At 47.5% G+C, this 14,484-nt stretch overlaps 2 protein-coding genes across 3 annotated transcripts in view; one reads left to right on the top strand and one right to left on the bottom strand.

Moving 5' to 3' along the window:
- The window catches only part of LOC135904373 (CD63 antigen-like), a 41,041-nt gene that overhangs the window by 2,908 nt on the left and 23,649 nt on the right, over positions 1-14,484 (top strand). The gene's annotated exons all lie outside the window — the stretch shown is intronic.
- LOC135904370 (beta-1,3-galactosyltransferase 1-like) overlaps positions 1-14,484 on the bottom strand; it is a 32,643-nt gene that overhangs the window by 17,275 nt on the left and 884 nt on the right. The window contains exon 2 of one of the 2 annotated variants that reach the window (XM_065435056.1): positions 9,567-9,648. The exons of the other annotated variant lie outside the window; for it this stretch is intronic. The gene's annotated coding sequence lies outside the window, so the exon portion shown is untranslated. The remainder of the gene's footprint in view (positions 1-9,566; positions 9,649-14,484) is intronic. 2 annotated transcript variants of the gene reach the window in all.

Below are 14,484 nucleotides of genomic sequence, written 5' to 3'. Positions count from 1 at the left end.
TGCACTCACACTTGACGTCACTCATCATCATCATCATCCTATTGATGTCCACTGCAGGACGAAGGCATCTCCCTGTGATCTCCAATTGCCCCTGTCCTGCGCCGACCGATTCCAACTAGCACCCGCAAATTTCCTGATTTCGTCGCACCACCTAGTATTCTGCCGTCCTCTACTGCGCTTCCCTTCTCTTGGTACCCATTCTGCCATCCTAATGGTCCAACGGTTATCTATGCCCAGCGCCATTTTTTTCTCCTAATGTCTATTAGAATATCCTCTATACCCGTTTGCTCTCTGATCCAAACCACTCTCTTTCTGTCTCTTAAAGTTACGCCTAGTATTCTTCGCTCCATCGCACTCACTCACATACTGACGTTCACTCACACTCACTGGTGGACAGTCACTCAAGTTGGTACATCCACTCAATGTCGCCGTCACTGACATTCGTTTGTATACCATAACGTTAACCGGCACTCAAATCCTGTCAATACACACACGTCCACTCTCGTCTATTCGTCGTTCGCTAACGTTCTGTGCATATATCGCGCCCGGTGTGAAGTGAGCGCGGAGCGAGATGGGAGCCAGGTGGTACCCGTGAGTGAATATATGCCAGCTTAGGCCATCGTGGTCTTGGTAGAAACTGAAAACCAAACTATGACCGACGCGATAACGCAAGAATGCGGCCTCGCGCACCGCTATTCAGCCAAAACAGAAGTGCGCGGATGCGCCAGCCAAGTCTATAGACGAGGCAACCTAAAGTTTGCCCGCGCGGCACCAGCGCCGAATGCTCCCCTAGCGGACCGATGGAAGTTTGGAGGGTCGTCGCTGCGCTAGCGCGCGCCTGTGTTCTGTACGGCGGGAGCGCTCGTGCGCGTGGTTTTTGCGACGCCGAGTGCGACCTCATCAGCCAGGAAAGGTGGCACGCAATACTGATGTGTTGTTGATTGCCACATCAGCCTCGAAAACACGAAAGGTCCTACGCCGCCCGTGAAGTTCTACAGATTTCCTGGGAAGTGGTACGAGAAGGACAGACGACAAGCATAGATAACTGCAGTGCGCCGAGTCAAGTAAGTCTCATACTTTCGCATTCGCGTGTAATATCTTGAAAGCGGAATAGTCATATGCCTGTTTTTAGTGCACGGCCGTTTGTTTAGTCGTATCGCGTTGTTGAATTGTGGTGGCATCCGCCGTTTGTTAGCGGTAAATGCAGGCGTGTTGCGCCGCTAAGCTCTACGACGCGTGCTCGATTCCCAGCCACGGCGGCCGCATTTCGATAGGGGCAAAATGCAAGAACACCCTTGTTACCGTGTGCTTTGATTTTTGTGCACGTTAAAGAACCCCCAGAGCTTAAAATTATTCCTGAGACTCCCCATTACAGCGGGCTTCATATTGATTTCGTGGTTTTGGCACTTGGAACCTCCGAATTTATTTGATTGCACTGTGCCTTCCCTCGCGATTGGCATGGACGAGCTTAAGAGAATTATTTCCTTTTTCCAAACGCTGCAACTTAAATTACTAGTTGTGCAGGTAACGAAAGGGGCCGCGCGCTACTTGTGTGTGGTATCAGACCGTATTTAATGCAAGCCGCGGTCGTCGCGTGCGTCGGGAAGCGGCAGAACGGAAAGCAGCCGCTCGAGACGTGCGCGTTATGTTTGTTGTTTTCCCATGCTTTCTAAGTATCTAAGTGTGCAAGTATCGTAACTTGTAGTGGTAGCACTCTTGTAGAATAATATATGCACACAATCACAGGAACGTTACGTTTGCAAACATATTATTGGGAGTAATTTAATCCCCACAACAAATAGGCACACATACTGTTTCATTCATATGCGATGCAGATGGAAGCGGCGCCAAACAGACCAATGGCAATCACAACAGTCTTCTCAGCAGTCAGCACCACCGGGACATGTGCTTTCCTACTGCAGCGACGCAGCTCTTGAGCAGCGGCAAGACACGTGTGAAACAGACTCCAGAACAAACCTTTGTGAAGTGACGGAACCGTCAAGAAGCAGCCCAATGGATCTGCAGTCATTGAGTAGTATGACAACAGAAGTTCCTGCTGCCAGTGTGACTTATGTTGTAATTGAAATAAATGTGGCTAAATTTCTGAACACCTCTAACTCCTACCTCTAACTCGACGTCGTCTACGATTTTGTCGGACACCTGTGACACGCACTTGGCTTTCACTATCACATCACCGTCCACAATTAGTTCAACACCGTACACGTTCGGAAGCAGACGCTCCCCTATCGTGAGGTTGCCGCCACGAAAAAAAGCTGTCGGCGTCGGCAGCCTTCTTGAAACCGCACGGCAATCTCTGCATGGCTGTTGCGCAAGCAGGCGATCTGCCGCCGTCGAAAACGGAGCGCCGTGAGCACGAGCAGCGAAGAAAAGCGCGGACAACACAATGTAAACAAAGCGGAGACTGCGCCACGGCGCGACCGCCCGGCTTGACGCTTCCACATTGGGGGCGCTGTCAAGAGGCGCAGTAGCGCCGCCTGGCCATGGTTTTCTTGTCTATAGGTTCGCGCATTTCCGTTACGCGCGTGGCTGCTTCGGGCATCCTTTCCCTCGACGACCACGACGACTCTTGGCAACTGTGTTTGCGAGCGCGGAAACACAAAGCTCAAGGCTTCTGCATCAACATGGAGCGCAACAAAGTCGACATGCATATTAAAAAAATACGTTGAAACGTTGGAAGCAGGCCTTACAAAACTTGAAAAGTAACGTAGCACCACCAGACGTGTACGTATAGAGCGACTATTTGCACTAGTTTGTGCGATCGCTGAGAAGACCGTTCGTTTCATAACAAACGCAGGATACCGGTGACGTACTGACACCGGTGTTTTTCTTATATCGACTTAACGTTTAACATTTCCAACTGATACGCCTTATTCGAAATCTCAAGTGTATGCCAAATAGCAACTGTTCTTGGTATATTTGTGCCGATAATATTTTTTATGCTCCAAGCAGTCTTTTCCTCCATTAAAAAGTTCCACAAAGCTTGAATCTGCAGGACTCGGCAGCTAATAACTGCCATGTAGCAAATTTTTATCACAAACCACAAGGGCGTCCTTAGAAAGAAAGAAAGCCAAAGTCTAGACGAATTAAGCAATTAATGGTCAAATAGGCGCCCTATAGGGCCGGCTATTCCAAGAAGTCATCCCTAAAATATAGAGCAAAAATTACGCTCCTGAGCGCGTTGTCATGAGTCGGCCATCATATAATGGCCACGCTCCGTAGGCAGAATACATAAGTGTTTGCGTACTTGTATATAAGGGTTCACACTGAAGAGCTTAAGCTAGTGAAAATTAATATCCGGAGTCCTCTACAACTGCGTCTCTTATAGCCCATTACGAAGCTCTGATATGTATAGCAGCGTCAATCAATCAGTCAATCGATCAATCAACACCAAGCTCAAATACAGATGAGGAAGCCTAAAGCAATATTTGCCACAACTGCGAAACAATGACAACACTTAGCCGCACTTAATTGCTAATGACTCTAGGGTGATTATACGTCGAGGTAAATTACTCACCAACAATGCGTGGTGTTTGTCCAGTATAGAGATGTTCATCGAGCGTGTACGAAACACGCCGATGTGACGACAATTCGGAATCTGGAAAATCCGAGGGCGTCCCGGTCATAACAATTACCGTCACCCTTGCTTAGTGGCTGTGGTGTTGGGTTGCTAAGCACGAGGTCGCGGGATCGAATCCGGTCCACGGCGGCCCGCATTTCGATGGAGTCGAAACGCGAAAACGCCCGTGAACTTAAATTTAGGCGCACGTTACAGAACCCCCGCTGGTCAAAATTTCCGGAGTCTTCTACTGCGGCGTGCCTCACAATCAGATCGTGGTTTGGGCACGTAAAACCTCCGAATTTAATTTTAACATTTGCCGGGCATCATATGAAGGCAATACTCACGCAAACGTACAATCCCCGAGCGACAGTCAAGTAGTGGCGGCTCACACAGGTGTCTACTACAGCGCCAGACTCTCTCGGCAATCAGTGTGCAGGAGAAAAAAAAGCACTGGCTATGATTGGTTAACGCGAGCTGGTGGCTTCTGTGGACGTTCAGGCGAGGTGCGCACTGCGCGCGCGGCGCCATGCAGCGGCCTCTTTCTGCGCCGAAAATTCCGGTCACGTCTGTCCTGTGCGTTGCTGTCCGTTCGAGGAATGTCAACCCTCCTCCTCACAGCATATCGAAGCACGCGCACGAAAAAGGGCAGAATCGAGAGCGGAGTGGCTCCTCGGCGCGGGATTGCTCAATGGCCTAGTGCTATACGTGCGCCGCAGTTTTCACTTTCGCGAAAATTCCGGCGCGATCGAAGTCGGCCCGGTTGCCGAGATCTCTGCCCGCCGTGTGTCGTCGGTGCCAGACCGTACGGTACGTCTTGATGCTCCGTCGAATACGTTAACGCGGTTTTGCTTAAGCGGAGGGACGCGAATTGGAACTTTTTTTTCCGGGCTCTTGACGTAAACGTGAATGCAGCCTTCGGAGCCTATTTGAGTTTGTTGAGTCCGCTCAACTCGTCCCACGGCTCTGATCATCTGCACACGCTCGTGAAGCGTGAAACTACGATGACTTGAACTCCCTGCGATCCCATCTACACTCGCTCCCTATTCACTGTCCTTCTTACACGCAGCGCGGCGCTGTTGAGGTACTTATAAATAAAGCCTTTAAACTTCGTAAAGTAGCGAGACTCTCCTCCTCCGCCTTCACTTCTCCTTGTTTCTCCTCTCTTTCACACACCCTCCTCGACCGTGGCGCCGCCTACACTGCTTGAGCGTAGCAACGGCGCCAACATGCGCTCCTCGCTAGTCCGTAGACGCTTCTTGAGCGAAAATGGCGCTGAAGCACGGCGCGAGGGCCCACGTGATGCTATTAGGCCAATAGCGACGCGGCGTCGACCTCGGCCAGAGCGCGCGAGGAGGAGGCGGCATTCTTCAAAGTGTGGCGCTACTTTATGATGTTTAAGGGGCTTTAGCTTATCTCATTGGTGGCTTGGTGGCGCAACCCACCGCCCCGTTCCAAATAGGACGCTTATAACATCCATCCACCCATCCATCTTGGCAGTGAGAGACAGTTACAAGTGTCGCACAATATCCTTACGCGCTTTTCCGAAAACAAGAATCAGGTAGCTTCTCAAAGATTGTAGTAGTAGCAGTAGTAGTAGTAGTGCCGCCTTCACTCAAATTGATATATAAGCCAGCCTCGATTTTAAGCCGAACCTCCAAATTCGGAAGGTCAGGAAAAGAACGGCCGTGGCTCAGCTTGGTTAAGCCTGGTGATTGCGAAGCAATAGTGTGTTATTCTCGGATCAGCTGGTAGTATGGCTGGTGGTAGTCTTGGGTTATGCTAGTGTTACGGCTTACAGTGAATCGTCTAAGAGGAAGTCATCCGTCGAATCCGTGTATGCCGACACTGTACAAAGTAATCTTTTCCTCTTTAAGGCTATTCTTGCATGTATTGCACATCACGGCACCGGCTAAAGTCTCTTCTTTCCAGTCCGGGTAAGCCTTAAGCAATGTGGGAAACATGAGAGCACTGACCGGCATAAGTTTGTCCCTATGCCACAGCCGGTCACACACTGTACACGCATAGCCGAACGGGTTGTTAGTAAAGCGTCTGTTGAATTCACGCGTTGCCATCTCAAACTCCTTTACTCTTCTCGCATGTTCTTCACGTCGTTCTACTGCAATGTGTCCTTCGGGTTGAGTCGGGCCAGCCTTGGTGAGAGATTTCTCCTGTCTTTTCTTCGAACGCTCTTGTCTCTGCTGGGGTGTTTGTTCTGCACGCTGTTTTCTTCGCTTTTCGTTTTCCTTCTCTCGAAACGCACGTTCCTTCTCGAGCCGCTGTTCCAGGGTTTCTTGGACACGCCTCTGCCGTTTAGTCGCGTTCCAGCGTTCTTAAAGGGCCCCTGAAACGGTTCGGACAAATTTTGTAGGCGCGTAGGGTACAGCTTAAGTAGAACATTCGCACCACAATTTAAGTGAAGCGTTACGTATTAATGGAGCTGCAAGCGATTAGAAGTTACCCTCCTCCCTAGCTATGCTTTTCCTCCTCAACTCGCTCGCCGAGCGAGCGGCGCTAAGCTCCGCCTTCACTGGTTCAGCGTCACGATGCGACGTCAAATCGCTCACTTCCGGTTGTTTAGGAGCACGCCCCCTCCCGCGCGAGACCTCTCCGCTAGCCGCTTGGCCGTCGACCGAGAGCTATCGAAGCAGCGTGCGTTGCAAGCATTCTGTCGTAGCGCCGAACGTGTCCGGTACTCCGCTAAAAACAGGCAAGCTGGTCATTTCGGCAAATGACTGGAGGCATAAACTCAAGCTGATGAAGGAACTTTAGCGTAGACGTACGTGAGCAGCCTGATTGGTCTGCACGGTCCAGACACTTGCTGGCGCAGCGCTTAACCAGTCAAACAAAGCGCTAATATTGCTCTAACCAAGTGTAAAGCATTTTAAACATTTATAAATCAACGTGTTGATGATTACACTCCTGCGAAAAATACACACCAGCAGCAAAGAATACACTTCGTTGCTGCTACTGTGTATGGTTGAGCTCTGTGCCACCAGGTGGCTGCACCGTGCAGACCGTTCACATTTGCCCTTCTGCTCATCTCGTGGCTCATCCCGGCACAGTCAAGCGGCCAGACCCTGTCCCCTTGCGCTTGCGTTTGCCCTAATACTGGACTCGCGGTTTGCAGGTCGCTAGGTTTGCAGTCCACAAGGCAACAAAGTCGAATCATAGTGCTCGCGAAAAGACTGAGACCGACTCTGACGGCGGAGCTCTCGTCAAAATGGAGTACGTTGTAACACAAGCAGACGACACTTGCTGTGTGCCGGAAGTGCTGAAGTGTACTAAAAAACTATTCTTGTGTATTCTCTTTAAGTTATTTTCTCTTTACAAAAACAAAGTAACTAACATTCCAACTATTACGAGCATCATTTGTTCACCATAAAGTTGGAAAAATTATCGACCACGCGCCCTGGTCAGCCAATCAGATAGCTCGCCCATGTGACGTAATATGGGTTATTTGCATCATATGGGTAGGGGCGGCTTAAAATTCCGCCGAGCAGTGCGCTGCGATCGGCAGCGATGTGTATTTTTAAAACCTTATAATAAATTACACGCTTTACGCAGAGCACTTAGATGCATCAATTAATGATCAGAAGAACCTACTCTAACGACTCAGTACGTTTGTAGAAAATCGCCAAAATCGTCTCAGGGTCCCTTTAACTAGTAGGAGACTCACTGTCGGGCAAACTCATAATTTCTTCTTTTGCTTCTGCTGTTTCCACAGAGGAGGTTGCACGTTGTCGCCGAGCTGCATACTGGGCACGCCGCTTAGAAAGTCGTTCTTCTCGTTCTTCTTCCGTCTCCGTAGCTCGCTGATGCTTCCTCTTTGCATTCTGCCGAGCTGCCTTGTTCGTAGGCACCATCGTAACATCTGGCTGTATGACTGCCTTGGCGAGAGGAGCGGAGCTGTTTTATACAGCTGGTGTGACGTCACTCTGACCGTAGCGCCCCTGGTGAGAGGAGCGGGAGTTAGGCCGCCATTGGTGGCTACCGCCTCGCCTCGCGACGGCGTGAGATGGGGCCCCGTTTTTACACAGCTGGTGTGACGTCACTCTAGGTCACGTGGTGTGACGTCACGCAGCGAGGTCACGCTAAAGGTCAATGGTGCCTACCACCGCCTCGCCACGGAACGGGCTGAAGTGCGACCTAAAGTAGTATTGCTTCGCAATAAAATATTGGGAGGATGCGGTAGCATTCAAAGATCCCTGACTGCTTCTCACGCTTCCCGGCAACTGCAGCTTATGTAACCGTGATGTTTACCGGGAAATGCTGGCGGCGAACGCTATGCACGAAGGCGAGCTTTCTGGTAGAAACTCAGCCTCTTGCGCAGGTCGCGATGCGGCGAAGGCAAGCGCCATCGGAGGTATTGCAAGGAACCGGGCGTGCGGCTTTTGGCCTTGGAGATTCGTGCGTGCCGGCGCTCGCAAATCTCGGAGGCCATGGCCGCTTTATGAATGGTAGAAACGCTGGAAAGGGGATTTGTGTTTTGAGTTTCCGCGTAACAGAATTATGTTTTCTCGTATATTCAAATTACAATCCGACGCTATCATGTCTGTAGGTTGTGTGTAAGTCGTACTTTACGATTTTTCTTATGTATTTTACCTTGAGAAATTCAATAAGTTCAGTAACTTCCTTGTTCTATTGGAGGGCCTGCGTGGTTGGGTATGCGTGGTTCGAAATCATTTTTGCCGAAAGGACGGTCGACGCTGGACGCAGAGGCCGACCACGGTATTTCTGCGACACGGGGCCCTTAACGCTATTGTGGTAAAAGAAAAAAAATATATTCTCGAATGTGTCTCTTGATCTCGAATATGTTTCTTGGTCGAATATATTTCATATTCCGGCGCTACCCTCACGTTTCAACAACAGTGTACGCTTCTAGAGACAACAGGGTGTAAACAGTCCAGCAGAGAGTACACCAGATTTCGATCGCAGAAGACCGGGCACCACAAGCAAAGAGAATGCGAAATGCGACGGCCTATCGATGAGTCCGGGAGGGCAGGCTGAGCACGCTCTCTCGATGGTTCTTCTTCCTTCTGCTCTTTCTGCTTCTCGCCCGGGAGCCGGTGGTTAGTTGCCGAGTGCGCTTCGGATTCGCACGAGCCGAGTGAAGAACGCAAAACAGCAGAAGAAGAAGCAGACGAACCGCGACGCACGCTGCCGTCTGCTCGGGTCAAGGCCGCACACACCTGTGGAGAGGCGCCTGACCCACGACCGACGAGCACTGCTGCTGCTTGAGCAGAGCCCGGTGCAGTGCTACCACGAAAGACGCCTAGTGGCAGCGCATACAGACGGCAACATCTCGAGCTTAAGGAGTATATGTATTTGCATGAAGTTGGAGCGAAGAGATATGTTTACTGGAGAAACTGAAGGCAAGACTTCGCTTCCTTTGAATTTGGCGCCGAAACACCTCGCCGCGGTACATACGTCAGTGTTGAGTGTCCCTGTAATGACTCAGCTATATAAAGAAACAGCGGCCAGTACGATGGCAGGGATTTCGGTCGAAGACACACTTGTCTACTGTGCATCAATCATGTGCATGATTCAGAAGGCCCGCGGACCGACGTGCGTTCTTGTTCTATTAATTGTAGTATTAGTAGTAGTAGTAGACGTAGTAGTAAGGTTAGCGGTGGTGGTGGCGGTAGTTCTAGAAGTATTAGATTAACAGTAGCCCCAAAACGGCAAAGTGCGTAATTGGTGGAGAATTAGGTATATCATACGAGAGGAAATATACGTGTCGACCTAAATGGTTGGAATATTGCGATTCGAAATTGCGATTGTAAATTCCGAAGATTGGCATCGAAAAATGGATAAATCTGTGAACTCTGAACTGCGACAAGTTATTGTCGTCTACTGTGGAGCAAAGCTACGAGTATATAAATGAAAATGAACAGTGACAGACCAGTGATAGGTCCAGAACAGTGACAGACGAGGGAAAGTATATAACTGTACTTCACACTCGGAAGCTCAATCATTTGAAACCTACCTGAGTCACGTGTCCCTGAGTGTCATAGCGTCGCTCAGCCTCGAACGAAGGAGCATGCCTGCTTCCAGTCTGGCATCATAGCCTATAATGGCGAAAACGTTGAATAAACAAATTCAAATGGTGATTGCCTACATACTTTTCGTAGTCCGCTTTGCCGTTAAGTATACAGGCGTGTCCTTGTAGCCATATATATATGTGCTATAATTCGATACAAACTAACGTCGTCTGCAAGTTTCCTTTGGTCTGTTGATACCAGTGGGATGTTCGCAAACCGTCTACAGACACTAGACAACAAATAAACGTGAGATAAAGCCACAGGCTGCCGATAGATAAACCATAGACTTCGCAGCAAATACTTTGATATACTGTCCAAACAAACTTTTTCTAGGAAATGAAGCATTCACGAATGTACCACAAATACAAGATGGCTATGCAGCGAAGGTCAATTCTGCTGGCAGTCTCTTCAACACCGGAAGTTGCAGGCGGCCGTAATTTATGTGTATACACCACAGACACTAATTTCACCGTAACAACTAGTGCGTGCCAACGGGGCCTTTCTTTATCTTTTTTAACCCCTGCAGCCGCCCACGTGCCTTAACTGCGCCGCGCCTGACATTATAAGGCCACGAGAGAACGCCGCAGAGAGCGCCTAGATTTCCTCAGGCGTGGCAGAGGCAGCCCGAAAACGCTTCCGCTTCGCGCGAATTCCTCTCAGCTATTGCCGGCTTGTGATATGCTCCTATAACCGCGCGCTGTTCGCACTTGTCAGCAAAAGAATATATATATATATATATATATATATATATATATATATATATATATATATATAAAGTATTGAAATACTTCTTCCCGCATTCGGCACGCTTCCTTTTTTTTATGGACTCTTTCGGGACCTCCTTGTTCATTACACCAAAACCGTGAAATTGCGGCCCCGTTCTATAGCAGCAACGATGTACTACCTGCATACCGTAAGCAAGCGGGCCAAGACCGATTTCGGGGGCACCATGTTGCGCGTACGCGCACTTTCGACTTACTAAGTGCAACAGGAGAGAGACTCAGCGGGACGAGTCGATTGTTGACAGCTGACATTCTCAGACATTTTCGCTCCGACCCAGACGCTGACAACGGAGGAAAATGAGAAAGGCGGTTATGTAAAAAAAAAAATGGTTACTTCATCTATTGTGCAACCGAAACGAGAGGGAGAGACGACGTTTTTCTTGTTCCCTGTCATCGAGCTCGCGATTTCCTTATTCGCTGACGCAAAGTTCTGCTCTCGAGTGTGCAGTCTTTAAGTATATAGCTGACAAATCTCGGATTCTTGCAGTTCGTATAACGTCCTTAACCTAAAGTCTACTTCTGCTTTGAAGTGTGAACCGAGGCATAGGACGCAGTTAATCTGACGTTTCATATGGCCTAATGGCAATTGCAACGAAGGGACATTCAATTCTGCGCAAAATTCTACTCTCGCTCTTCCACCTAATTTATACTGTATATATATATATATATATATATATATATATATATATATGTGTGTGTGTGTGTGTGTGTGTGTGTGTGTGTGTTCTAGTTGTGCGTCTGGGTCGGAGTGAATGGCTTGTTTTATGCAGTAAAGTTTTCGTATGCACAACTAGAACACACACACACACACACACACACACACACATATATATATGTGTGTGTGTGTATATATATATATATATATATATATATATATATATATATATATATATATATATACACATATATATATATATATATATGTGTGTGTGTGTGTGTGTGTGTGTGTGTGTGTGTGTGTGTGTGTGTGTGTGTGTGTGTTCTAGTTGTGCATACGAAAACTTTACTGCATAAAACAAGCCATTCACGCGAGAGAAGAATCCACCCGCTGACCCCTTCGGTCGTCGCGCGGTGAGTTCATACACAAAAGCCAAGCTGTGCACGAAGCAGCTAGGAGCAAAAGTAATTATTTTTTTCGGGTTAGGTCGGACGTATACTGTCACGTAATCGTCCCCTTTCGCCGGCGTGTACAATTGACAACAATGACAAGAAAAAAAAGAGAAAGCAAATTGTCATTGCCGCTTCCCCAGGAATGTCGTGTTTCCGTGCCAATCAACAAAGACGGATCCATAAGGAAGGGACGGCGGCACATTACGGTTGTCATAAGCGTTCCTTTTCTTTCTTTTTTTTTCGTGCGGTTACTAGCAGGAACGCCAAACGATCAAGTCAGGTTAGTTCATATGGTGTGCACTCCTTCTCGACTACCTTCCAACGCTTGTAGAATAACACGAACAGGCGCCTAATCTGCCAGCATGCCTGCCACCAACATGGGCGAAACAAGCAAATTTACGAGAAGACTCAAGAAACTGATACGATTCTAATACCCGCCGCGGTGAATAAGTGGCGTTGCGCTTTGTAAAGTTTTTGTAAACTCATAGGTTCTAATATAATGGTCCTGCTTTCACAATTATGTAAATCAGACAGCGGAATAGTCGGTTTGCAAAGACTACACAAAGTATACGTACATGCTGCGTGTTCTCACGTAAGTTAGAGGCTTCTCGGCTCACTCTGTGCCGCGCAACTATACATGTACTCGGCGATACGCACCATGCACAAGCCTGAGAGATATCGCTCTAAAACAGCGACGCTGCATATACATAAATAGAATATGCGCAACTCGTACAGGAAGAATCATGGATCGTCAACGTTATGCACTCACCCAAGAGCAACCAAAAGCGCTTCAACAAACGCGGCCATCTCCTCTGCTGTATCGACGCCGCGGCATCTAACCAGCCAAGGAGGAGAACCAGACGAGAAGTCTCCTTCTGGAACGTTCACTATATAGCAGACGACATCTGAGTTATCGAGTGGACAAATAAGAAGATTACTGCTTTCTTCTCGCGCAGATATGCCATATCTTGGATATTTACTATCTAACAACATCATCTTGCTGGCCTCGCGGCGAACCCGCATTCGTTCAGAAACGCGTTATTTTAAACTTCACTGTCGTCTTTTCGTAGCCGACTGTTCTGGTACAACCAGTCTCCCCCCTCCCCTAGTGCCCTCCAGAATCAGAAAATTAAGAAGGGAAGTGCGTCGCAAAAGCAACGAGCCGCAGTGGAACGAAAATAGCGATATGTACTGAAAGCACATTTTAAGATGTACACAAAGAAAGCTACATATCGGATATAACGACATACTGCTATAACGATAACATCTTTCGGCTTACTCATCAAGCTGGCTGCTGTCGTTCTTAGGGAAACCTCGTTTGGCATACGACTGACATCTGGAAGAATGCTCTTCACTCATTTCATTTTAATTTGGCGACATTTGCCTTCATCTGGTTGTCTATTTCTTAAATAAAGACTTTGGATTATGTATTACGCAAGGCCAATTCGTGTTAGTAAAGGCTTAAGAGCCCGAGCATAACACTCACATACACATGGACAAACACCCAAAAGCCCACATGCAAAAGCTTTTTCTTAGTCTTTCCTATTTTCCCAATGTTTATCGCGGAAACTTGAGAAAGAACGGACAGAAGTCGTTACATATACAGACGGTACTTTCAACAATGCTTTGTAAGAAGCCGGATTACGGGTTTATATACCCAAGACAAATACAAAGCATGCGCAATGAGCCATCGAGATTTTTTTTTAGCAACAGACGTTTTATTTCGGTTCACAGTGTACACTGCACACCGAGGGAAATTGGGTTAAATGTGTTTTCCAACCACTGACAAAGGCCCAGCCCCCATTGGTAGTTCAAGTACATGTGGTTGCAGCATGAGATTTACAAAATGTTACATATGCAAAGTCATTAAGTGGAATTCAAACATATTCCATATCACACGTAAAAATAACAACAAATACAAAAATGACACGTACGAAGATAAATATATTTCAGCAATGCAAGCCATTATGTAACATGGAAAACGATAGTTTAAAAATCGGTCATTGGTAGAAGCAGAGCATTCATTATAGACAGCTATTACATCGATAAGGATAGCGAAGGAGAACTGGCACTGTTGGGCAAGCCTAACCATTGTTGCAGATTATATTGTTATTCTGGTAATTTTTTCTTTATGTCTATGCAAAACAAAACGCTCATATAACCATAACAAGCGAGCACTACAAAAAATAATTATGTCGTACCATCAAGGATAGAAACTCAACCCTTGCAAAGTTATCTTCTTGGGTGTGTGCAGCCCAAGCTACAAGTTCTACGCTAATTCGATTCGCGTACATTCAAGTACACGACTTACGACCATCGCGTACTTCCCGTAAACTTCGTGCGTACGCCTCCACGCATGAGAACAACCTACTGAACCTTTAGCTTCGAGAGCAGTCTCGCATTGATACGTATACCATCACAGCAACAACATTAAGGACCGCAAGATCTAAGAAAGAGTATTTCCGCAGCCTATTATTCGGACTTCCATGCAGCCTTTTCTAGCATATCCCAGAAAGTCCCAAATATCTGCGATGTGCAATTAGGTCCTAATATATAAGTCCAAGAAAGACGTCTGCTAGACGTCACATGTACGGTTTTGCCAGAGAAATGCAGGATGTCTAGAGTACGTTGCTTTGAGTTAAGAAAGCGACGGTGTGTAGATTTTATCACCGCCTCTAATGTACGTTTTAACAGCTTGACATATAAGTCTTTTCCAGGCAGTCCACACATAAATAGTTGTCTTCCCAGAGGCTTTATTTTCCAGTTTCTCTATGACAGATTTACGTTTTCTCATTTGTTCAAATTATAAAGCCTGCAGCTCGTATGTGAGCATCTTCGCGTATTTTCTGAAACAATTTGCTTTTGAAGCTACCGTTAATTCAATACGCCACTTGTTCCTGGCAGGAGGTCTAGAAGAATGAGTTCTCTATACTTCCTCGTGTGCTTCGCATGTGTACGTACGTGTGCACGC

Source organism: Dermacentor albipictus, chromosome 7 (genome assembly GCF_038994185.2).
Source record: "Dermacentor albipictus isolate Rhodes 1998 colony chromosome 7, USDA_Dalb.pri_finalv2, whole genome shotgun sequence".
Taxonomy (NCBI): Eukaryota; Metazoa; Arthropoda; class Arachnida; order Ixodida; family Ixodidae; genus Dermacentor; species Dermacentor albipictus.
The sequence above is the reverse complement of the archived record's forward strand: the minus strand, read 5'-3'. Positions and strand labels throughout refer to the sequence as shown.